The 24,892-nt window shown below is 35.1% G+C and overlaps 1 protein-coding gene across 1 annotated transcript in view; it reads left to right on the top strand.

Moving 5' to 3' along the window:
- Positions 1 to 24,892, top strand: part of LOC103535886 (adhesion G protein-coupled receptor A3) — a 250,606-nt gene that overhangs the window by 13,474 nt on the left and 212,240 nt on the right. The gene's annotated exons all lie outside the window — the stretch shown is intronic.

Genomic DNA, 24,892 nt, shown 5'->3' with positions numbered 1-24,892 from the left:
TTTACATTAAAAAAAAAAAAAAGAAAAAAAAAAGAAAAAAAGCAATTTCTGTAATTTGGAACTGTCTCTTTCCTGTACTAGGAATTGCAACCTTTTAGCCATATTAAAAAGATTTCCTCTAGATCTGTCTTAGTAATTTTTTTAATAATTTAGACGACAATGAAAGTAGTATGTTCCAATTCATAAAGACAGGCTAAACATGTCAGAGGTCTGCTCTTTTCACATCACTTTCATCTGGCTTTACAGTTAGGTGGAGAAACTACAGCTACAGCTTGTGCATATGAAATTGATGTGTTTTATTTAATGAAATGACAAATGTTTGAAAGAACACATTAATCACATTAAGGATTCATTGGTAAAATCTAAAGTAAGCTTGCATTATTTTTCTATTATTGATGGATAATATATTGTCTAACAGGTGTAACTCTATACATTATGTTACACTGAAATTCTAAACCCAGAGACGTAATCCAATGTATTAGGGCAAAGGACAAATCTTTGTGCTGATAATTCTTTAATCACTAATGCTTTTGAGACAGTTAAGTGAATGTTGCTTCAATTTGTGAAGTAAAGATATTTGGATGGGATCTCCCAATGCAGCCGGCTTTCAGCTTTCTGCTGTGTAAAACATCACTACTTATCATTTGAAATTAAATTAGTATATGATACATAGCTGCTGGGAGTGAGAGGTTATGCTTAAAAAACCCAAACCAACCAACCAAACAAACAAAAAAAAAACCAGACAAAAGAACCTAACACAAAAAACACTTAAACCCAGTAAGTTTGTTTTTGTTTTATTTCTCCTCTGTAACTTAAAACTGCATAACTCTTTCCTAGACAATGTGCAACCTATTATAAAAGTATTCAAGAGGAAAGCCCATTGCCAGAATTCGGTAGCGGGCTCTTGAAATGGTTTTATGGTATCCATGCTGCAGGCATTAAAGGCAGCTGCTGTTCCCTTGTTCTGTTCAGAACTCTTACCTTCATCTGTAGTGTCTTCAGAGTATCAGAATGGGATCTATTGTTAGTAAAAACAATTGTTGGCCTTTTTTTGCAGATAGCATTTTTGCAGAAAAAGCCTTTCCAAGACACTTTAGTTTAATGGCACCATATATATATATATATATATATACACGTGACAGTTTTATCACACAATATTTATGATCGAAGATTGTTCATGTTATTTAATACAGGAGGTATTTATGCAGCATTGTGATGGAAGATGTTATTGTCAATAAATCTTGAAAACAGCCAAGGTGAGAAAATACAAACTGATAATAGGAGGTGGGACATGAGTAGCAAAATCTATACTCTAAGGATTTCTAATAATATAAAAAGATATTCAATAACTTAAACCAAGTTGGATTTTTGGGGGGTTTTTTGTGGGTTTTTTTGTTGTTGTTAATTTTTTGTTATTTTTTAGGGTTTTTTGTTTTTTCTGAATTTAATGCTTCCCAGAACACAGCAGTTGTACCGTATTTTATTTAGGAATTTAAATTATGAGCCTAGTGAGGGTAATAATTGCAAGTTTTGGGACAAGCGTCAAGAACACGCAGTGCAGAACGTGTTGTGTGTTCTTTCAAGGTGAACAAAATCTTGTTTTACTGTAATGAATATAGAAAGGAGAAACTAACTCATGCCAGTTTGGAAATATACTAATAGATCCTTCACTATATGATGATATCATGGTGCTTGGTTAATCTTAATCGCATGCATGAAAGAGATGAATTCCCATTTTTTGTAGTGAGAAATCACCTCTATCTAATAGGTCCAGTATTCAAAGTTAAAGTCCATTTAAAAAAAAAAATGTTCATTTCTTTGCTATTTTAGAAGGTACTCAAAATACAAATTTTAAGTTACTCAGAAGAAATGTTTTGCATAGTCTGTGACAGAAATGCAATATGATATTATTTGTTTTCTGGTTTGAGTAGTATAGTTGACTCAACTTTAGTGTTTACCAGAATCTGTAGTCTGGTCTAAAACTAATTTTATACAATTTTTAGCTGTAATTTTTGTTGCTCTGGGAGTGTAGTTGAAAATAAATGAATATTTTGTTATATTTTATGATAAAAATTATTTATATTATCGAAGTTCATGTTGTATTTGATAGCTCAATCTATTATTTTTGTGCTGATGTTGAAGTTGAGAGAAAAAAAAAAAAAGTGCAGAGAGATGACTCTGCTACACTTCCTTTCAGTCCTATTGCATTTGCACTTGTATCTACCACATTACTACCATTTTCTCTCATTATGCTAATTCAAAAAAGGACCATTATGATGGATGTCTTGCAAATGTTGTAAGGGAAATGACTAAACAATTTATAATTTTCATGCATAAGAAGTCATAGATAATGTGATTAAATGGTGATAGCTTCTGATATGCTTAATAAACAAAAAGATGGCTGCATTGCTTTCCCATACGTGACCAAATGGATGGTACATAAGGGTCATGACAAAGGTTTGAGAGGAGTGGTGGAGGTCAGTTATGTTCTCAGTAAGTTCCTGCAAACGTGGAAGCTCTGTAATGTGTAAGTATAATTAATGAGCATTTGCTGTGGCTTTTGCCTGTACTTTTATGCAACATCCCCCAGAACAGGGATGGTGGTGACAAGAAGGAAGTGTTTCCTTCTCCTCATCACTATGTAAAATATTAAACCTGCTGTGATGCTTGAGGACAGGAAGATAAGGTACCTTAATATACCTGGAAATTGCGGTTGAGATAAAACTGGCTGTTTGCCTGGGATTTCTACGTACCTGGAAGCTGGGAGGGAGAGGTGACAATGAGCAGGCACCTGAACCTCAGGACATTTGTGCACAGATCCAGCGCAGGCAGTGCAGTGGATTCCTGAAGTGGAAGAGCTGGTGCTGAGGGCAGGATGTCCATCCTAAAGATCTTTTTGCTCGGGAGTAATAAATGCTGTTGTAGAACCCCATTATAAATTCATTGAGGATGAGGAGGAGTTTGTATTTAGTTTCAGACTATGCTCTCCTTTGGAAAAGCATTAGGTGCATTCCTGGAGTAGGCCTTGGAACTTGATTTCACCTGAAAGAAATCCCCTTATGTGCTCAGAGGCTGTTGTGTGATGGAAATGGGGACTGTAAAGAAAAAGTTGCTGGATGACCACAAGGGATGGTGCAGGTTTTGATGCAAGCCAGCACAATGAATTTATGAAAACCTATTCTCAAGCAAACAGGGGGAAAAACCCATCCAAACTTCTCCATGTAGCTCTATGAAAGCAGTGACCAAGAGAAGGTCTGGATTAAAACTCTCTATTTCTCTTTCTGTTCTGTCTTTTGCAGTCAAAAGACCTCTGAGTTCTTTGGGGAGCAAACAACAGGGAGAAGGACTAGGCAGAGCTTCAAAGCATTGGCCAGCTCACAGCCCTGTCACACACAGCCCTTGACACACTTGAAAATTACTTGACACAGTTTTGTGTACTAGTCCAGAAATTCAGAGACTTTCTACAGTATTTCTGCACACAAAATTTCTCAGTGTTCTTCATAGGCTCTCTCTTATTTTAGTGTGTCTCTGCCTAACGCTATGACATGACTGAGCTTGTGAAAGTGAACTAATCATATATCTTGCAAGTGCTTGGGATAAAATGAGCTTGGATATTTACTAGGATCAGTTCTGAAATGTTCACTGGAAGTTTTATTGAGCATGATATGAAATAGTGGCACTGAGGGGCATTCAGAAGTGTTTTTAAAAAAGCAAAACAACAAAACAGCTAGCGTTTTTTCTGTTTGCCAGTATTATGGATAGGGCATTTTGAAGTTATTGAGATATTTGAAAGGAGGATGAACTAGTTCTGCCTTAAAAATCCTCTGTTTCTTGCAGTATTATGATTTCCTATTACTTCAGCTAATGACCAGGGCAGCAATTAAAAGGCTGGGTGGATACAAAGTCTGGAACAGCAAAACAAGAAAAAGGTTAATCACAGCTCTGGCAACCTTCTGACTTTTACATTTAATGGTTTCTTAGGACAGATACATTTATATTTGCTTTACCACAATGAGTTTTTATTCTAACATCATGTTATATCAAATACAAGATACACAATATTTGAACTGATATATGTAGGTTAAATGTCCTTCTGTTGAAAAAAAAAAAAAAAAGGAAATTATTGTAAGCAGCAGGAAATTATGTCATCAGAGTATTCAAGTCTTGTACTATTGCAGATCAGAATTCAGTGGATTAGGATTGGCCTGATTTATGTTTAAGACATTGACAAGGTTTTAGGCTTGAGTTTCAAGTGTCACTGTTGCCTCTCAACCAGCCCTGCAGGACAACTTTGAAGTAGGCCTTTTGCTTTTAGGGTTGTGTGTTCTAAATGGATAATCTTGAAATAAATGGATCATTTTGCAAGTTGTTGCAAGCTGCTTTTCTTGTGAAGTTTTATCTGGGAAGAAGAAACTGATATGTTTCTCTTTCCAACAGAGCTGTAATTTACAAAAAATAGTAGGAAAGTACATTTAAAGAAATATTATTTACCCGCCTCTATTCTCCCGCTCTACTGGAGTGGTGTTAGTTGAAACTTAAACACTTTGAGATTGTTTTCTAGCTGTAGCTGGCAGCAGCCAGTATAAGTTTTGCCTATAGCACTGTAAGTCTAAAAGTAAAACTGCCAGCTGCAGGAGCATGTAGCAGTTGTACATTAGAGTATGTCTAACACACGTAAAGTAAAATACATGTGTATTGGTTTGCTTTTTGGAAAGTTCTTACCCAGTTCATGTGTTTGCTGGCCAGTCATAATCTCCTGTAGAATCTGGGATCGCATCCCATTTCAGTAAGTTTTTTGGGTCCTCCTTGATCAGCTTTGAAGTCCTGAGTGTCTGAATCCAAACTGGAAGGAGTATCGTTCAGGGTGGCCATTTGCTACAGTGTTGATTTGGAGGCAGAGGTTCCAATGAAAAATAAGTGTAAGGGGAGTGACAGAGGTGTCTTCAGTTGGTCACTTACATATGAAAAAAACAGGTACAATCCTCAGTGTCAGTTCAGGATAAGAATGTGATGAAAGTGAACAACTATGGTGATTCAAGTGTTTCTGCATGAAAAGTCACTATTATTGTTTATTTATAAAGCATCATGAAGAAGTGCTGGATTTCATAAATAATTTGAGAAGTAGGAGGGGAGGCGAACCTACTAAAATTATCAGGGATTTTTAAGTGCTGCTTCAATTCACTAGCTCTTACTGAAAAATAAATCAGACCTTTTTTGGGTGTGGATTCATATATCATAGATGCTGGATAGCTGTCTTGTGCTAATATGTTTCTGAGATTGCCTCAGACAATTTATACCATGATAAGTTGATTGGCACAAGGTATTCCGTAGACTTTGAAGATAATGTGGGAATATTAAGCCCTCAAATACATGTTAATTATGGTAATAATATTTTTAAAATCTGAAGACCAGGAAAAATTATTTCCCAGAAGGAAGTCAACAGTTCCAATGAATTCAACTTCAAAGAAAAATTTCAATCTTAAATAAGAAATCTCTTGTATGGTGATATATCAAAAGTATTTTGCATTTTATCATGACGTAGTGTAAGAACAAGGATTTTTACTGTCTGTGTTAGTAGATAATGAAATGAAGGATGCATTTTAAAATACTGCAGTGGCACGGCTGTCTCCTAACACACATTTAGTATTATATGTCATCTATTATTTGTGATACTTTTATTAGATGCTTATGCATTAAACCTAGAAAAGTAAACAGTAGTTCTGTTTTTCAGGAAGTAGGGTCAAAACCCAGTAGTGTACTGGAAACAAATGAAAGTACTAATAGAAAAGCACTGCTTGCCTACTATGCATTCTTGGATTAAATAGGACAATTTTTACCCTCTTTTTTACATGCAAATTTTGAAATATAAAAGCGTTTATCTTCTTAAAAACACTAAAAATCCCCCATTTAAATAATTTTACTGAATCAATTAACTGGAAAATAACAAACTTTCCAATTTTACTTCTCTGTATTGTAAGAATACTTTTGAGTTATGAGTCACCTGACTGTGGAGTCTGCATAACCCTAGTCATCCTATGACTAGGGTTAGAAGGGACCTTAATGATAATTTAGTTCCACCCCAGTGGTCCTGGCCAGGGACACCTCCCGTGAGATCGGGTTGCTTAAGGCCCCATCCAGCCCGGCCTTGAACACTTTCAGGGAGGGGGCATCCACAACCTCCCTGGGCAACCTGTTCCAGTTTCTCACCACCCTCATAGGAAAATTTCCCATCTTCAATTTTTAAACCATTGCCCCTTCTTTTCTCTTGCTACACACCTGTACAAAAAGCCCTACCTCTGCTTTCTGTAGTCCCCCTTGTGATATTGGAAAGTCGCTATAAGGTCACATCAGAGCCTCCTCTTCTTCAGGCTGAACTACCACAGCTTCCTCAGCCTGTCTTCTTAGGGAGATCAGTAACATGATCTTCATCATTTTAGTGGCTCTCCTCTGGAAACGCTCGAGGAAGTCTTTGTCCTTCTTATATTGCCTATACTTACAGCCCTTCATTCTTCTCTTTGGCACAACTGAGACTGGAAAAGCTCAATTCTTTCAACTTCACAGAGTGATTAGAGACATAATTCCCATTGAGTGAAGAGTGAATAACATGGATGTATGAGACTAAAGAGCAAACAGATAAGTTGACAAGGTTATGACCACTAAACCTAAGAGGTAGATTTTAATGAATTGTAGAGGAGGTGAAGTTAAAGATATAAAATTTAAATAAGGAACCAATACTGCATATGAAACCAGCATTATTTTCAAAAGAAGTTTACAACCACAGCATAGAAAATAAAATCAAGTTCAATAGTCTGAGACGAAGTTCTTTCAAATAGAAATACCTAAATGAAGCAGTAAATCTATTTACTATGAAATACATATCTAAATACAGGGAGGTATTCTGTCCAAGCAGGTAATATGATGCTTTAATTGAAAATTTGGTAAGGAAAATGCACAATGTGAAAATCTAGAGGCTGCAAGCATACATTAATTGATGTTATGTAGTAATAAGCTTAATGAAGACAGGCTTTTAAAAATGTGGCATTTTTGTCATTCCTTTGAAGTGTGCATTTCCTCACAGGGTCAGAAACAGGGTTGTTAATGTACAATTAAAATACATCTATTGGCAAGATAATTCTTATATTTTTGAGTTTTTACTACCAAAAGCAATCAGAAATGTATTTTAGTTGTTATGAACATGCAAGAAAGCCCTCATGAATGATAATAAAACTTATCAGCTTATGCTGCTCTTTTTGTTATGATTATTTGCTCATGGTTGACATATATTAGCAACGTTCATTCCCCTTTTATTTATTGGTGCAGATCAGCTGCTGTTTTAATATGTGACAATATATGCAGGGTAATATTTATTTTGATTTTTGGCAGATTCAAGTTGGCTGCACATTTTGCTATTTTACTTTTTCCTTCCCTCCACTTCCCTTAAGTCAGGAACGATAGTTTCCTGTAATGTGGTTTTCAGATATTCTCTAAGGAAATTGAATTTCTAGATTCAAAAGCTGCCCATCTCAAGTTCAAGAGCTCTTCTTTCTTCATGAAAACATATTTATTAAACGATATAGCTTAGGAAAATTTTAATCAGCCTTATGAAAGTTCATTCTCTTTAAACATAGTAGGAAAGCTGAAGGAGTTTAAAGATAAAGGCACATTGTTGAAGTTTAGAAAACTGCCTTGAAGGTTCATAACACTGTAGGGTTTAGGAATTTAAATTCCTTTTATTGTAGAACCAAATCCACCCCTAAGCATATAAAATACTTCACGTAGTTTACAGACTGAACATTCCAAAATCGTATGACCAAGAACTCCACTTCTATTTTGATTTTATGGAATGATTTGGAGCTTAATAGCCTTCTCTGGGGAACAGAGTAAATGTGACTGAGTTTGGAAAGTAAGCGCGGTGTATTTCTTGTTTACTTGTGCTGCATCTTAGAACATAAGATACTGGAATTTTCACTTCTTTAAGTGATAATTCATTTGGGAGTGAATGAGACTACTGGTGGTTTGTATTTGATTTTTGATGCTCACTCTTACTGAAACTGTGCAGCTAAAAAATTAAGCAGTATAAACTATGCAGCTAACTGTGCTTGAGTTATACAGTTACGTGCCTTGGGGTAGCACAGATTATAAAATCTTGTTGCAAGCTTAGAGAAATGTAAATTAAATAGTATCACATGTGCTGTAAAAGCTTGTTGATACAGACTATGCCATTTGAGTCATATTGGAGCTAAATAAGATATGTTAATCTTATTCTTGCATGCTTCTTAAAGCCCACAGTAACTTTGTGTATGTTTTTTAAAAATTATGTAATAAATTCCTACCTAAAATGTGTAACTGCTGACTAGTCTGTGGTTAGCTGATGATTTACAGATGGGAGTACTGTGATCCAGATTGTAGGCAAAGGAGCTTTTTATAGCTCTGGTATATCATTTCTATAAAATTACAACCGTGCATGTTGTCGAAAAAATATCATCAAGTAGTTAAAGTGGGATACCTCTCTTTAGGGTACTAAATTTGTTCTTCATTTGAGTATGGTATTTCTTGCTGGGACATTTATTGAAACATTAGTCTTGGGTATTTCTGAAGAGAATACTGAGACCTAAAAAGTGTGAGAAAGTGACAAAAAAGTAAATTCACTTTTAGAATTTTGATCTGATCCAGTTAAGTATTTGCCTCAGTCTCTCTTCTGTGTCTTTCCCCCTGTTCTCTTCTGGCTGTTCTCTGTCAATCAAGTTCTCTCTTCTACATTTCACTCTATGTGGAGGGGTGCTGAGCCAAGAGGGGCAAGAGTTCATTCTGATGATGGTTTCTAAGGGACATACCTTGATACTCTGCATTGATAAAATGTTTAATCTCTGAGAATATTCCAACTCTATACAAAAGGTTGGTTTTGGTTAGCAGTTGCCTAGAAATGTGACAAAACAGGTAAACAGACCTTCTAGATTTCAGTGATACTTGCATAGATAATTGGTAATGCTCAATATAAGTAAGAGTAGCAGACTGGACCATTAAATCAGTATAATATCCGTTTGAAAGTGACAAACTCAGATATGAAGTAATTCTTGTTGTAGTTCTTAAATCTCTTTTAAAATTATTTGGTTTAGTCTATAAAGCTATAAAAGCAGAAATAATATTGAAGAGAAAAGGGGTGCATTGAACAAAATAGCTAAAAGGAAAGAACAATGTACAGAGAATCTCTACCATTGTTGCTGTATGCAACACATGAGGACATGTTACTACTTGTATTGCTTGCTATTTTATAATGGCTCTAGCTTTATAAGTATATAATATAGAGATAAACTGAAAAAAAAGAAATTCTCCAGGTTTGGGATTTTGAAAAGCACTTAGCTGTTATACGCTGAGTCAGTGTTTGTGGTGAAATCTGTAAAATCTTGAAACTTAGGGCACCAGTCCAGGTGGTGCTAACTGCATTCCGAATGGTTTTTGCATTTTGACATTCTCCAAATGAGATTGATATTTGACTATTTTATTGTGTTCAGCTCTAAGGTATTGCAGGAGGTTGATATGTATTAATTTTGCTATTATATTATTATTCCCTCCCCTTTCTTAATAATCTTACAGATGCTATAGCTCTGAAGGTCTGATTGCTGGCTACACTGCTAGCAGTAAGTCCTTAAATTCTGGAATCAATTTTAAAAAATGTTTTTTAAAATGTTCGCGAGAGTAACCATCTTACTTAGCAGTATAAGCCATAACTGCAAATGTTATTTCATCTACATTTAAGATAAATTTGCAATCACACAAACCATGGTAACTGATTTATCACAGCTGCAAAAGGTTGGTGCAAGCTCAACCTTGTCCTGCAGTGAATATTTTCATGAGACTTATTGCCAAGGTATGTATACAGGGAGTTTTTGTTTTTAATATCACAGATGATTTAGTTGATCAAAGTGAGCTCAGAGTAGCAATTTATAATTGACATTCTGAGTTAACAGTCTTTCTGTCAGACAGTATTAGGTGTGGATAAAAGGTCAATGAATGCCACCATAGTTTTTCTTTCCTATTGCTAGCCAAGTATCTACATAAAAGTAAATGTTAGAATTTCACCAAATGACAACTGATTTAACCCTTTCTGGGCTGATTCCAAATGCATACATTGTAGTGAGCTGTGGCATCTGTTAAAGTACTCATCATTAGCTGGGTTCAGTTCTCATGAACTGAATGTACAGCAAAGGTTGTAAGTTTTCCAGCCTTATGCCCTTCAAATATGTGTAGAATTTATCTGTAAAGAAATTTTGACAGCCAAAATCTTCCTTTCAAGCTCAAGCACTTAAAGCACTTGGTAAAGATGCCATCAGTTCAGCAGTCTCTTTTATTTATATCCTGCACAGAAAAGGGAGTTGAGAATACAGCACACAGCTGACACCCTAGTGTTCTGTGGGTGTATTCTCAGGCAGTATTTGTTTGCTGCTGCGTTTGAGTTTATGATGAAATGTGTCTATCAGTAGCCGTCTTTTCTTGCACTGCATTGTAAGTCCGTAGGTACACGGCATCTGTGAAGTGGAAGAGGTTTCAGGCTGTATGGCTTGACTTTGCAAAGTCAGTGTTATGTGTGGTGTATTCCCATCCTTTTAATTTGGTCTGCAGATTCTTGCCTAGCTATCCCTGAATTTCTGTCACATCATACCAGTTAATATTAGTGAATGCCCCTTCAAAATTCAATTGGCTATTGCTGAGACTGTAAAATGAATGTATGGATGCATGCATATTTTCACATGTAGTCATTTAGTAAGAAGCTCAGTCTTCGGGGTGAAGTTAGCTTTGCCTAAACAAGTGCAGCTGGTGTTGTCTTAAGCTTTCCTAAGCCGACTCATGCCTCTCAGCTAATTTTTGCTTGCAATTTTTGCTCTTGTGGTAATTCTCAGGTATGTAATTCTCATTCAGCCTAAGGCTCAGGTTGAAATCAGTGAAGTGGGAAGGAGAGTTGCTTGCTCAGAGTTATAGTGTGAAACACTGGAAATTTGATTTTGTTGCCAACATAGCCACAAGTCTAAAACCACACAAATGAGTCTCGCTCTGGTACTTTGATTTACTGTCTGTGAAATAATAATATGTACATAAATGGGTATAATTTTAAAGGTAAAGAATAATCAGATGTGCTTTACAAACAGCACAATACAGCTTCCAGTGGTAGGGTCCTGAAGAGGGTCATCTAATTTTTTTTTTTTTTTTTCCTTCTCCATCATTCTGGATTTTGTCTTCCATCACAAAGCCTGTGTGAAAGTTGAAGTATTTTTAGTTCCATTATTCTTTTGCTTGTGATCTAACTGTTTTAAAAGTCTATGTTATTTTGCACTGGAAGTGGGGAGAGCTTGAAATCCTGTGTTTATTCATGTCCTGAGCTGTTATCTGGATAAATTATTACAAATAAAAAGTTTTAGTTTCATTTGGCTAAAATCAGTGAGATAAGACTTTGCAATTAAAAATAACCTTTGACACTGAGCACTATTCATTAGAAAGTTTGCCATTTTTAATATCTGAAAATCTGTTCCATTAAAGAAAACTAAGAAAATTGTTGGCCTAGGAAAATATCTTCCAGAGTAAGGAATGATGAATTTATATATCCTCTACTATGCATATTGGAATAATGAAAAAGACACAAGAAGATTCTGCCTTTTGCTTTTCTGCAGCTCCTCTTTGGTCCTGGCTATACTTAGCCAGTTTAGTTTAGCAATTTAACACTGCATATAATTTTTAGTATACACAGCTTGATAATGGTCCTCGGTGCACGTGTCACAATAGATAACTCATATAATTTATGACTGTAGATGTAAGAAAAAAGCAATATTAAATTCTAGTAATCTTGTCTCTGCTGAATCCCAAAATACTGTCTGCATATCTCTGCAGTGGTGTCTGAAAGGTAAAAAACTACTTAGAATTGATTGGTCTGATGATGGAACGTTTCCACATTGTGCATCTCCAGCATGTGTACCTCCAAAATGAAGTAGATTCACAATTCGAGTCTTCACAGATGGAAGTTTCAACTGTGAGATAAATAGTATAAATATATAAAATGTATAAATAGGACACAGGAAGCCTGTTGTCTATTTATTTAGGGTAGGAATTTAAAGCTGTAGCTGTATTGAGTATTGGATTATTCAGCAACATTTATATAGCTTTAGTTAAGCTGTGCTTCAGAGCTAGCAGCCTGAGTCACTCATTGCAGTGACTCATTGGCTCTCCTGGCCAACTGGCACTCAAAATGAAGCTGCTTGATGAGATTTCCGAAGTCCTTTCTCTCCTTCTGACCTTTGTCATCAGGATAAAGGTTTGGTTGAGCATGACTTGATGATCTTATAGGTCTTTTCCTGCCAAAATGATTCTAGAACTCTATGGATGTCCTATGGTGTGGGCTCCACCATCAGCCCCCTCACAGTTTTCCAATCCTGTATTCATGGGGTGCAGAGTCCTGCCACCACTGTTCTCCTCTGGGAGCCCTGACCTGCTTTCCTTTACAAAAGGCTTGGCAAGCCTGAAGGTTTGCTGTAGGTTGCAGAGGAAAGGGGTGCAGAGCTTTGCAGAGTTAACTGCTTGTGCCCCCCTGCAGCAGGAAAGTAAACTACTCCCTACTATTTCAGGAAAGTGACTATTTTGGGATTCCAAGGTCTGCTACAGTAGCTAAAGTACTTATAGTGCTTGAGTTCAAAGGCAGGGAAGGAAGCATTGCTCTCAGATTCATGCACTCAGAAATTAGGAATCAGGTTTTATGAACCTACATGGTATGCTAGGGTCAGCTTTTAAAAAATTATTTTATATCCATGATAGCTGGAAAACTTGTTTTAAACAAAGTTGACAACCAGAGTTCTTGGACAGGGAGATTATAAAAAGTATCAAATCCCTCAATATAATTAATTTCCATAATTTTCTTGAAAAGAGAAGTGTTTTGCATGTATAGAAACATTTTTAAAAATGGATGGAAAAGAAAATCAAAGCACGACACAGGAGATATTGCTGCAGATAGACAACTGCCGTAGAGGTATTAAGCTAGGTTTCAGGTGTATCACTCTTTGGCAGTGAGTGATACTCACTCAGCCCTGACATGCTTTAACATAGTCTTCTATTATTCCACTTAAATATTCAAATTGATTAAACTCAAATCATATATAATTAAGACATTGAGCTATTTTAATTATTTTTTTTCCTAAGCTGTAGTGAACATAACTGATTTTTGCTCAGGACCAATTAGTTCATGAGCACTTGTGAGGGGCTTGGAATGCAAAGTTTTTTACTTTGTCAGACATTCTTTTGACTAATATTACAACGAGTAGCCTTATTTGAAGTATGTATTTGGTTTTATATTACAATTTTGGAAGTGTTCATTTTTTTTTAATGAAACTCTTATTTTTAGTTTGACACATTGTTCAGAAAGCTTTGTAGATAAAGTCTTGTGATATCTTTTAATTATTCTGTGACATTTACTGAAGCTAATTTGTGGCATCTAATCTCTTGATCTCTTTAAGTGCTTCTCTGATATTCTATGAGAGCTTTCAATCTGGAACGTAAGTAGACATTTTAGAGGAAGGGACTTAACTAGCAACGAATACCAAAGTTAGCAGAGTTCAATACAGGAAACACACCAAAAATAGATATTTAAATGAAATTTAAAGTAAAATAATATTTGTTCTTTCTTTCCAGTCATTGTAATACAATACTGATTGAAGCAGTATTGAAATATTCAGGTTTATTGCCAATGCCATTTGCGAATTCAGAATTTATGTGAGACTTTTCTTTCTAGTACTGATGTTTTTTTTGTTTTATTTTTTATCATCGGGCCTCCACTCAGCAGCCTTTACGCAGGTGATAAGTGAAGAAATAACCACTGCATGTGTTGCATATAGGACAGGTATAAATGAGAAAATGGCATTTTAACGGAAAAGAAGTGAATGGGTATCCATACTGATTCTGGCTGTTACTAAAACTATCTGTTGTGCTCTGCACTTTCTTGTACCTTCTGATCTTTGATGGATGATGCAGCTACCGTACTGGTGCACCTACTCCAATAGTGGCTTGCTCAAAAAATGAATGTCTGAACTACTTTAGAAATTATTTAAGGACTTGGGGTTTTTTTGTTTTTTGTTTTTTGTTTTTTTGTCATTCTGTTTAACTTCAGGTCATGTTTTCCCAAAGAACAAAAGTTGTTTATCACTTATGGAGCAGTTCAGTGAGTAGCTGATTAATTGACAAGACAACCTTTGTATGAGTTCCCTCTGACTGTTTTTCTTCATTAGTACTCATAGCTATACCCTGTTGCCCCTCCTTTTACTTTCGTGCTTCTTATTTCTTCTGTTCTTCCTGTAGACATTCTGTTTTTAAAAAAATAGGTAAGTGCAACTGGTCTCATTTAAACAATCTCTTTTCATGTCAAAGGTGCTATCACAATCATGATTTACTCAAGGGTCTGAAGACATTTCTGAAAAATGAATTAAACATTCTGTCATAATTATTTTAGGAAAACTTAAAAACCACTAAAAGAAATGAAGGGGAAACATTAGGATAATCAAGCGTCATTTGACAAAGCTGTGATAGCTTCAGGACATGATCTCTCAGAAAGGGTTTGGAATTCCATGTGGATAATGCTGCAGAGCTTATTATTGTAAAAGCAATGCAGTCAGCTACAGTTATTGTACAGCTAAATGTTTTAGGAGTCGTGTGGCTGAAATGCACAGTGAAAGATAAAGCTCAGAATTCTTAAGTATTAAACAAAAGGTGTATGAATGGATTTAACGTTAACTAATGTGAAAGAAACAAAGACAAAACGAGGTAGGAAAAACTTAGTTGTGTGGTGCAAGTTGGATCAAATGTTGGGTTTCTTTCTATTATTTATACCAGAGTTTTGAACAGTTGTGCTGAAACTTTATTTAAAAGATTGTGGATATAGCTAAAATGGAAAACCATCAAATATTGAACAACACAGCCTTGGAAATACAATTTTAAGTACCTCTGCTGATAGATAGCACTTGAGGCTAAGTTAAAAAAAGACAAATCACAAGTGAGATCATCACTGACCATTTTAACTTGGAAAGTGAGAGGTGCATTTGCAGATGATTTCTCCTGTATTACATGGAGTCAGAACTGCCTTCCCAAACCCCTTACAAGAATCTTATCTTGTAGCCCATTTTTTAAGGTAACAGTGTTGCCCTTCACCTGTGCAAAATCCTTTTACAGAGAGAGGTAAGACACCAGAACATAGCTGAGGTTCAACATTAGTGCTTTTAAGTGAGTAAACTGAGTCTTTGTACCAATTTATTATTAATTCTGTGGACTAATTTCTCACACCTTAATATATTTTCAAATTGGAAATAAAAAGCTGCCTGAAAGCTTAATTATTTCTAGAAGATGACATGAAATGTTTCTTTCTGAATGTATCTTCAGTAATAAAATACTAGCATGGGGAGTTTTGGAAATAAACTCTTTAATAATGAGAAGTTGTCCAGTAAGCAGTGGAAATTCTGTACAGATTGTTTGTAATAAATGTTATGTTGTAATATTTTTCAGTTTTGATTGGGTAGGCAGTATAGAACTGGGATTATATGGTTACTGTTATGGTATCATTTGTGACATATGCATCCTGAAAAAATGAGTTAAAAGGGAGGCACTGTCCCACAAATAAACCACATTCAGCCTGTAGGGTACGCATTGGTGATTTTGCTATATAACCCTTAATAAAAATATTATTCATATATTTAAGGGGTCCCACCTCAGGGAAATTAGATTGAGATTGAGGTAAAGGTCAGGGTCTGCATCTTCAGGGTCTGCATATTCAGGCTCCTTGGTCTGATCCTTGTTGTGATAATCCTGATTTTTGCCATAACTATCTAGTCACTGCAGTAGGTATATGATCGGAATACCTCTGTGCTGTCTGGATTGAACTTCTGGTTTGATTTTATTTGGGATTAGTATTGGAATTATTATTATATTGAATTATAATTTAGTTAATTTTATTAAAATTCGTGAACTTAGACAAGGATTCAGAATTTATTTATGGAGTAAAGCCACCTGCATATACTATAGGCAATGTAATTAACAGCTTTGACTCCCCTCTGAAAGCTGCAAGGCAGATTGGGATGCTGATGATATTTTGGCTGAGCAGCAGTGTAAGCCCAGGAGAATGGAAGGACATGTTGTTGTGTTGACCTTGCCATGAATCTCCGTGGTCAATTACCTGCAGTAACCGTCTAAGGTTATCTAGTAACCATCTAAGGAATCTAAATGAGTTCCTTAGCCCAACTGAGATGAGTGTAAAAATTCCTGTCCTACTGGATAAATGTGCTTCTCAGCTCTGGTCTTACTGGTGCTGAGCAAACTGAAATGCTTAAAACTGAACATTGTTCTGCATTGTTCACTCAGCTGGTCTGCTCCTCCTGGTGTTTTTTGCAACTAAAAGTTATGTAAAAGAAACAAATACAAGAATGTAATTTCCCCATAGTGTCAAGCAAGTTGAATGACAAGCAAATCAAAAACTAGTTCTCCTATGAATAATAACTTCACTAAATCTATCTTCATAGTACAGCAGCGTTCTCAGAATTTATTTTTACATTCTGTATCACTCATATTTCCCACAAAAAGGCATTTTAAGTGTATTTTTATTGAATAAAGTCTGTGCAGTGTGTAAAAGGCAAAACCATGAACAAGGCATGCAGACCCATGCTGTCACCAATTGCCTATATATGCTTGTAGAAATGGTGTTTTATTAAAAGTTCAGACATAAGGATTTCCTTTCATTTCAGACAGAGCTTTGAACAATTCCTCCCTTTATCCAAAGAAAATGTTGACAGTAGAATCTTTGATCTCTGCAAACTAATGCACACAATAAATGTAATTCATGTAAATAATTCTGCTAGACTCAGTGGGACCCATCACAGAAAGTTAAACACACGTAACTGTTCTCAAATAAAAACCATGCAGCCATAGGTATAGTTCTGTTAGATAAAATTATCTCTTTTTCAAAAGATGTAATGAAAATGCTATCTTATCAAGAGATCATTTGTTAGTTTTTTCAGATTACATTTGAAAAAGTTATCTGCACTCAAGTTCAAAACTTCTAAAAGCAAGACTTACCTACACAGTTTAATGATGTTATAAATACATGTACATGCATTAAAATATTAATGACTCATCACATTTTTATATCCTCAGCACTTCAGTATTCTATGATTTCAGGAAATAGCAATAAATAATTTTATTCTACTCACTGTTTTTATTGTCAAACCTTTTTCTACAATTATCCACTAATGTCATAAGTTTTCCAGGTGTTGACTTTATTGAGTACAATTGATTAAACTTTGAGCGTTGAGTCCGGTATGATACTTCACCAATCTATACATAAAACCTTTGCATCTCAAAGTTCTTGTTGAAAGAAATGTTTTACTTAAGAGAATCATCTATTTCAGAAATTTGCTGGTACTTGAGAGCAGTCATATCATAGAAACCCACATTCCTTTTCTGAAGTACTTCCAGTCCTATTAGTAATGCTTTGATTCCTGCTGCTTCTTGTCCTGTTCAGTTAATGAGTATCACCCTGTAGTGGAGGGGACTTTTTTCAAAAGCTGGGAACTCTTAACTCCCCACTGTTACGAAGTAATACTAAGATTTCAACGTGAATGTGACCTTGCTGCTTTCTTTTGTTAATGCATTAATACCACTGAACCAGTATTAGGGAGAGGATGACGTGTGTACTGATAGTGATGTTGATAGTTTGTTTTACTGTTTGAATTTTCACATTGTCTACAGAGAAATTCTCTTTACTATGATTTTAGTTACTTAAATTAGTTTGTGTGATGATTTATGCAAGAAATCTCTGGCATTGTTTGGAATGTGGCCTAGCAGTCTCTGCTATCACCCTAGAGAGCTATTGATGAGAAGCTACCAGTATGAACACCAAACCAACAAAAATAAAAATTTGCCTTATATTTTGAATTACTGAAAGTGAGACTACTGGACACTGGCTTCTCACAAAAGCAGTATTGTGTTTCCATTGCATGAGTAGTCTCTTAGTTTCTCTTATATTCCATTAAATGTATGATAGTCTGTTGGCATTTCTTTGCAGTTTTGGAAGGACTTTAAATAATTTTCTACAGGGAAATTTCTTGATGCTTATAGTTTCATTGCTTCTTTTACTATTATCAGATAGTTCCAAGATCTGGAAATACCTTTTAAGTTGTTACTGTTCTAATTAGAAGGATAATTAGGACCCTGTTACCGTTTCATTGGCTTATAGCTGTTTTAAATTTATAAATCTGATATTCCTCCTTTTTTCCTCCTTTCTGTTATTTTATGAAAATAGTTAAGTGTCACATGCCATTCATTTGGGGAGCTGTTAATCATTTTTCTCTTTTCACTTATTCAATCAATTCTGTTATTGTTCTATGACTTCCACTTTATCTGTATTGTTCTGATTCAACCTTGAAGTCTTAGTTTGTAACTCAGCTTTAGTCTACAATGTGGAGGAAAAAAGTAGTGCAGTTACTACCCATATTTTATGACAGCTCCAGGTTAACAAGGTTAACAAGGAGGCAAAACCTTTTAAGTTATAACTTTAAAAGCAATTTTTCATTTCACACTATAGTATTTCATTATAAATTATCCTGGTCTTATTCTGATACCATAAAGAAATTAAATGCTCTTCTCAGACATTTTTTCCCAGCACTGTCCAAGTATTTCATAGCTCACAGTACTTTTGTATCTTACTGCATGCCACGTGTAATGAGAATAAAGAGCTTAAACCACATTAGCTGTTATCCAGACGTCCATGTAGATAATTAAGTACTATTAGTACTTAATTTTTTTGTTTTAAAATCAAAGATATTCTCCTCTGCTTGAACTTAAATCAGTATGTAAGAGAAACTGCAGAACTTGAAACACAATTTCTTAACACAACTCCTACACAGAGGTAGCAGGCGTACAATCCTAATGGACTGACCTCTCTGTCTTTTGTCAAATGATCTTGGATATTCATCTAAGATATCTTTTCACTCAAGAAGCTGAAAAACAAACAGAAATTAAAAGGAAGTGCACATTAGGGACAGGTACTCTTGATTTCCTGTTTGATGTCTCTTGTAGTACTTCAGCATGGTTTCATCTGGTCTCAGAGAGAGGGTCTTAGAGAAACTGTTTCAGTAGGATTAATTTATTAAATGCCAACTGTTCAGCATAAACATAGGCCTGGGTCAGTACTGGCTTGAATCAGTTCCTGGTCTGCCCAGCAGAAAACAGGTGGAAGTTGGCATTTTACTCTTTTTCATGAAGTTTGGGATTGTAAAAATTTGTTTTCTCTTTCCTTTTTTTTCCCTTTTTTTCCCTTTTTTCCTTTTTTTTCCCTTTTTTTCCCTTTTTTTCCCTTTTTTTTCCCTTTTTTTCCCTTTTTTTCCCTTTTTTCCCTTTTTTCCCCTTTTTTCCCCTTTTTTCCCCTTTTTTCCCCTTTTTTCCCCTGTTTTTTTTTTCTTTTTTTTTTCCCTTTTTCCTTTTTTCCTTTTTTTTTCCCTTTTTTTTTTTTTTTTTTTTTTTTTTTTTTTTTCCCTTTTTTTTTTTTATTTTTCTTTTTCCCCTTTTTTTTTTTTTTCCCTTTTTTTTTTTTTTTTTTTTTTTTTTTTTTTTCTTTTTTTTTCTTTGTTTTTTTTTTTTTTTTTCCTTTTTTCCCCCTTTTTTTTTTTTTTTTTTTTTTTTTTTTTTTTTTTTCCCCTTTTTTTTTTTTTCTTTTTTCCCCTTTTTTTTTTCCCCTTTTTTCCCCTTTTTTTTTTTTTTTTTTTTTTTTTTTTTTTTCCCTTTTTTTTTTTTTTTTTTTTTCTTTTTTTTTTTTTTTTTTTTCCCTTTTTTTTTTTTTTTTTTTTTTTTTTCCCTTTTTCCCCTTTTTTCCCCTTTTTTCCCCTTTTTTCCCTTTTTTCCCTTTTTTCCCCTTTTTTTCCCTTTTTTCCCTTTTTCCCCTTTTTTTCCCTTTTTTTCCCCTTTTTTCCCCTTTTCCCTTTTTTCCCTTTTTTTCCCTTTTTTTTCCCTTTTTTTTTCCCCTTTTTTCCCCCTTTTTTCCCCTTTTTTTCCCCCTTTTTCCCCTTTTTCCCCCTTTTTCCCCCTTTTTCCCCCTTTTTCCCCCTTTTTCCCTTTTTGTTTCTGTTTATTTTCCTCTGTGGGTATATCAGAGGAAATATGTCTTTTCAGTAATGGATCATACTTCCTCATATGATCACTATGCATCACCACTATGGGTAGAATTCAATACCAGCTTCCTTTCGAATTCTCAATGCACCCAAGTCCATTGACCTTGAAGGCATGGTGAAAAGATTCTTTCCCACTTCTTAAGGGGTCTCTATGTTTGTTTGCACTTTTCATAGTTTCACAGCAGCAAAAGTCATAGCCTCCAGTTCAGCACACTGTGTTGAATTTGTGTTTGTTTATTTCTAATGGGATTACCGGAAAGAAAACCAGAGAGATGGCTTGTAGCCCATTTGAACAATTCCATATGTCTATTGCTAAAGAAAGAGGTACAGAAGGTAGGGTAAGCAATGGCTTGTTGACCATCCATGCTTCTCAGTTGTTAGCATGCTCTTTGCTGTGAAATTGCATGTACATACTTTACATACTTTACAATATTACTGTAGGTCATGAGAGTGTTTGAAGGCTCCAGAGTCCAGAAATAGTGCTGAAGGGCCTGCTGCACAGGGCCAGGAAGGACAAACTTGGTGTGCAGTTAAGTTCTGAATATGCTCCCTGGGTTAAACTGTCCCTAGAGTGTCTTGGGAGAAGAGGCAGCAGAGACATAAGTTGTGAAAAGATCAGTGAAGTGGGCAAACAGTTTATAATGTGGTGCTGGCTAGTGGATTGCTCTCCAGGACTATTTTAAGATATATGCCATGAGGTCTAGGTCAGAAAGTACCACCATTTTGACCCCGGGTTACTTGGGGCTTGGATCATTATATATAGTGCAAGGGCAGTTTGCAAACTTGAACTTTAAAATAAATGCTGTTTCAGAAGGTTTCCCCATGAAACATGTATTTATTTTTTAAATTAAAACTTGAGATGGATTCTAGTTTTGGAAAATAACTTCTCTGAAGTAAAGGTTGCTTATTTGCTTATTGCTTCTATAGTCAAAGTAAAATATTTAAAACGTGAGATTCTTAGCACATAACTAGAAACTGATAATTATTTAAACCAGCTGTAAACTGCTGCTATTATAAACCAGCCATACTGCCTAGCTGCAGTATGTAGCAATATTTATTGCTGTGATTCACAAGCACATCAGAAAAAAAAAAAAAGAGACAAGTGAAAATGCTGTGAATAAATGTGAGAAATACTTAATCATAACAGGTGCATGGTGGTGATTTGTTTTAAAGATACAAGTATATTTAATCTTTTATTATAAGAGACTCAGTTTCTGTTACATCTGAACATTATTATTACGTTATAAGCTATCCAAAATCAAAGACATAAATGGCAGCTTTTTTCTTATTCATTTATTGACTGAACCTTTCCATCTGTTAGTACAAGAGAAGGATGTCTTCATGGTCTATTTTCATGAAAGAGTTCTGCAGGTGTCGTTACAAACACCTGCCTGTAAGCAGGTGACTGTGTTCCAGGGAAAAGAGATACTTAACTATTTCAGCCACACTTCATACATTTCATGTCCATTCTGTTACTCTCCTGAATATGTAATACAAAATTATTGAGTGTAGTTTCAGCACCGAGAGCCACAGTTTCACCAGGAATTGTTTACTTGAAAAGATTTTTCATCATCTGTAGTTTAGCCTAATTTCTGAGTTAGAATATTGAACACAATAACCAAATTTTTCATCCCTTCATTCCTACAGTAAATGTCCTCGGAATGGAAGAATGTTGTGAGTTGCATCAAAAACTTAGAAAATGATTCACTATTGTGATTCAATAATATGATTTAAATTTTCCATTGAAGTTATGAGGACATACTGAGAGAATTTGGGTTATTTAGTCTGGAGAGGGGAAGGCTTCGTGAAGACCTTATTGTAGCTTCCAGTATCTGATGTGGTCCTACAAGAAAGGTGGTGATGGACTTTTTAGGATGTCAGGCAGTGATAGGACGAGGGGGAATGGATTCAAACTAGAGGAGGGTAGATTTAGATAAGATGTTAGGAAGAAGTTCTTGACAATGAGGGTGGTGAGACAGGAACAGCTTGTTCAGAGAAGTGGTGGAAGCCCCATCCCTGGAAGTTTTTAAGGCCAGGCTGGACTCCGAGAATCCTGATCTAGTGGGAGATGTCCCTGCCCATAGCAGGAGGTTTGGCATGAGATGATCTTAAAGATCTCTTCCAACCCTGAAAATTATTAATTAATGTTAATTAATTCTTAATATTCACAGAATGAGTTTGGGGGTTGGACTAGATGATCTGTACAGGTTCCTTTCAATTCTGACAATTCTCTGAATCAGTACAAACCAAATCCTTCTTGATAGCAGCCCATTGCAAGTTCGTGAACATCACTAAAGCTAATTAAAACCAGGTACATTCTTCCTATGTAGGAGCCCAACCAGCTGAATGAAATGTAGCTAACTTGTATTAATTGTTAGAGAAGGTACTTTGGTTTTGTCCCCCATGGACCTTGTTACAACTGTAGGATTCTCTATAGCTGTGATTCTGAACAGGAAAAGAATCATAGTTTAACTATAATACCCGTATTTGTTTATAAAACCTAAATTTTAGTTGGCACTGTAGAGGACAGAAAGGCCTGAAGATAACTTAGTTTTTGAAACCTAATCTCTGTGTGAAAGTCGCTGTGAAAGTCTGGTATAAAGATTTGAAAGGTTTCATTGAGAAACTCAAATTTACATAGTAAATTTCCATAATATGATTGTTTCTTATTTTCTTGGTGTCTTAAATTTTTCAAGACTCATCTTATCTTTGAGGAAAAAAAAAAAAAAGCAAATACTAAATGAGATAGCAGTATTGGAGATCATGAGCTTTGTTTACTGAGTGGTATATTTATGAACTAAATGTCTTCCTTTATTTTGTGATATGTTATTGGTTAGATAGGTCTCTTTAATTTCAATTAATTTGTCCTATGTGATTTAATGGTACTGGTTTCAGTCTACTTGCTTAAGGCTGTACAGAAGGAGACCCAGAAGTAGAGAGGAGACCTGTGTGCTGCTGACTTGTGTTGCATTTTCTTGGAGTTGCCATCAAAGTTCAGACTGCCCTCTTTTTTTCTGGGCAGAATGAATAGAAAGCTGGAAAAACAAATTGGCACCAAGAATATTTTTCAAAGGCAGAGATATGTGTATTTAGGCCAGATGAGAGTTCTGAACTGCATGTTTCTTCGCAAATCAGGCTTTGCAGAACTGTCCAAATATAATATTTATATCTACTGTCATTGTAATGAACCTCAAAGCTGGAGTCTCTGTAACACAAAATATACCCAAATGACCCAATGTGAAGAAGAATTTATGAGATTAATCTTTCCAAGCCAAGGCAATTTTAGTTTTGGAACTTCATTTTTTCTTGATTGACACAAGTTCTGTGCAGCCTCAGAAGAGAAGGTGAATGAAAGAATAAAATAATAGAACACTTTATGTATTTACACTTTCTGTTTCAGATAGCAGAATTTTGAAACAATTTTCAAATTTTGTCAATGTATGACTAAAAAAGCTCATAAAATCTGAAAAATAAGACAAATTCATACAGTTGAGGTCTTTCAACATGTCATTGCTGAAATATATTGCTAAGATGTCAGTGGAACTTTGGTAATGAAATAGCTTGTCATACAATTGATTTTTCATCTGAGTAGGATCTCGCTAGGAAGACCTTGTGAGATGTGGAATTTCTTAGTTGATGGCAATAGGCTGTGTGTATATTGGAGTGTGTTTAATTTTTATCATAAACAGCCTTCTGTGTGCATGAGTGTTCATGACTGATCTGAAATTGCCACTTGAGTGTTATGCTGACTGGTTCTGGGAGTATCATTGCTGCACAAGTGTATTCTGTAACAACTGTGTAATAATATGCAGGTCAGATTTGAGCTGCTCTGTTCTCCACATTCTCTGACACTGGGCCATAAAATTACATCACAATACTTTTACACGTGTTGATGAATTTTGGAAATAACTTGAATAACTGTCAAAATGTTACTAGCATAACAGTATTTTCACTTTTCTACATCAAAAAATATTTTCTGTTTCAGTATGGGTCAGTGTTACATATTGTATTTTGCACCTGGGCTTGAGATAGATGTATGTTGGAACAAAGCACTTACTGTTCATATACAATAAGAAATGATAAGATTGCTTAAATAGCCTTCCTGAACAGATTGTTTTAAAACTTTGCAAAAATAAGAAAAACTATTAACAGTGTCTTAGGTTTTCTAGTTAAGAGCATAAAGTTTATTTTGAAAGGAAGAAACTATGTCTCTTATTTTGAAACAGATTTTTGTGAACTTGACAAGTATAATTTATTGTAAATTTTACATTAAAAATAATTTCTCAAGGAGTTTGAATTAATTTTTTTCAGAGAAAAATACTTATTCTGTGCATTGAGTAATCATTAGATCTATTGAAAAAGATATTTCTTGAGCTTCTAAACCACATTGCATTGCTCTGTATCTTTCAACCATTTAATATAAATTATTTTTACAGCCCTGCCACAGCACCCACTGCAAATTGCCTGTATTATCCTCTAATCTAGTAGAAATGTTTTAACATGTCCCCAGCTTCATCAGCCTTTTGCTGACTGGGAAGTAAACAAGTACCTTTGCCAGTGGTAATTTAGAATGTACCAGTGGCATGTGGGCATTTGTCAGTGTTGTAGTTTTAAAGTTGAAGCCAAAATTCGTTTATTGGCATATTTCTTGAATGTGCTTTTATTTAATAAAGAAGAAACTATGCACTTCAGGAAATGGTAATCTTTACTTA

This window comes from Calypte anna, chromosome 6 (genome assembly GCF_003957555.1).
Source record: "Calypte anna isolate BGI_N300 chromosome 6, bCalAnn1_v1.p, whole genome shotgun sequence".
NCBI lineage: Eukaryota > Metazoa > Chordata > Aves > Apodiformes > Trochilidae > Calypte > Calypte anna.
Note: the sequence above shows the minus strand (reverse complement) of the source record. Positions and strands in the feature narration are given on the sequence as shown.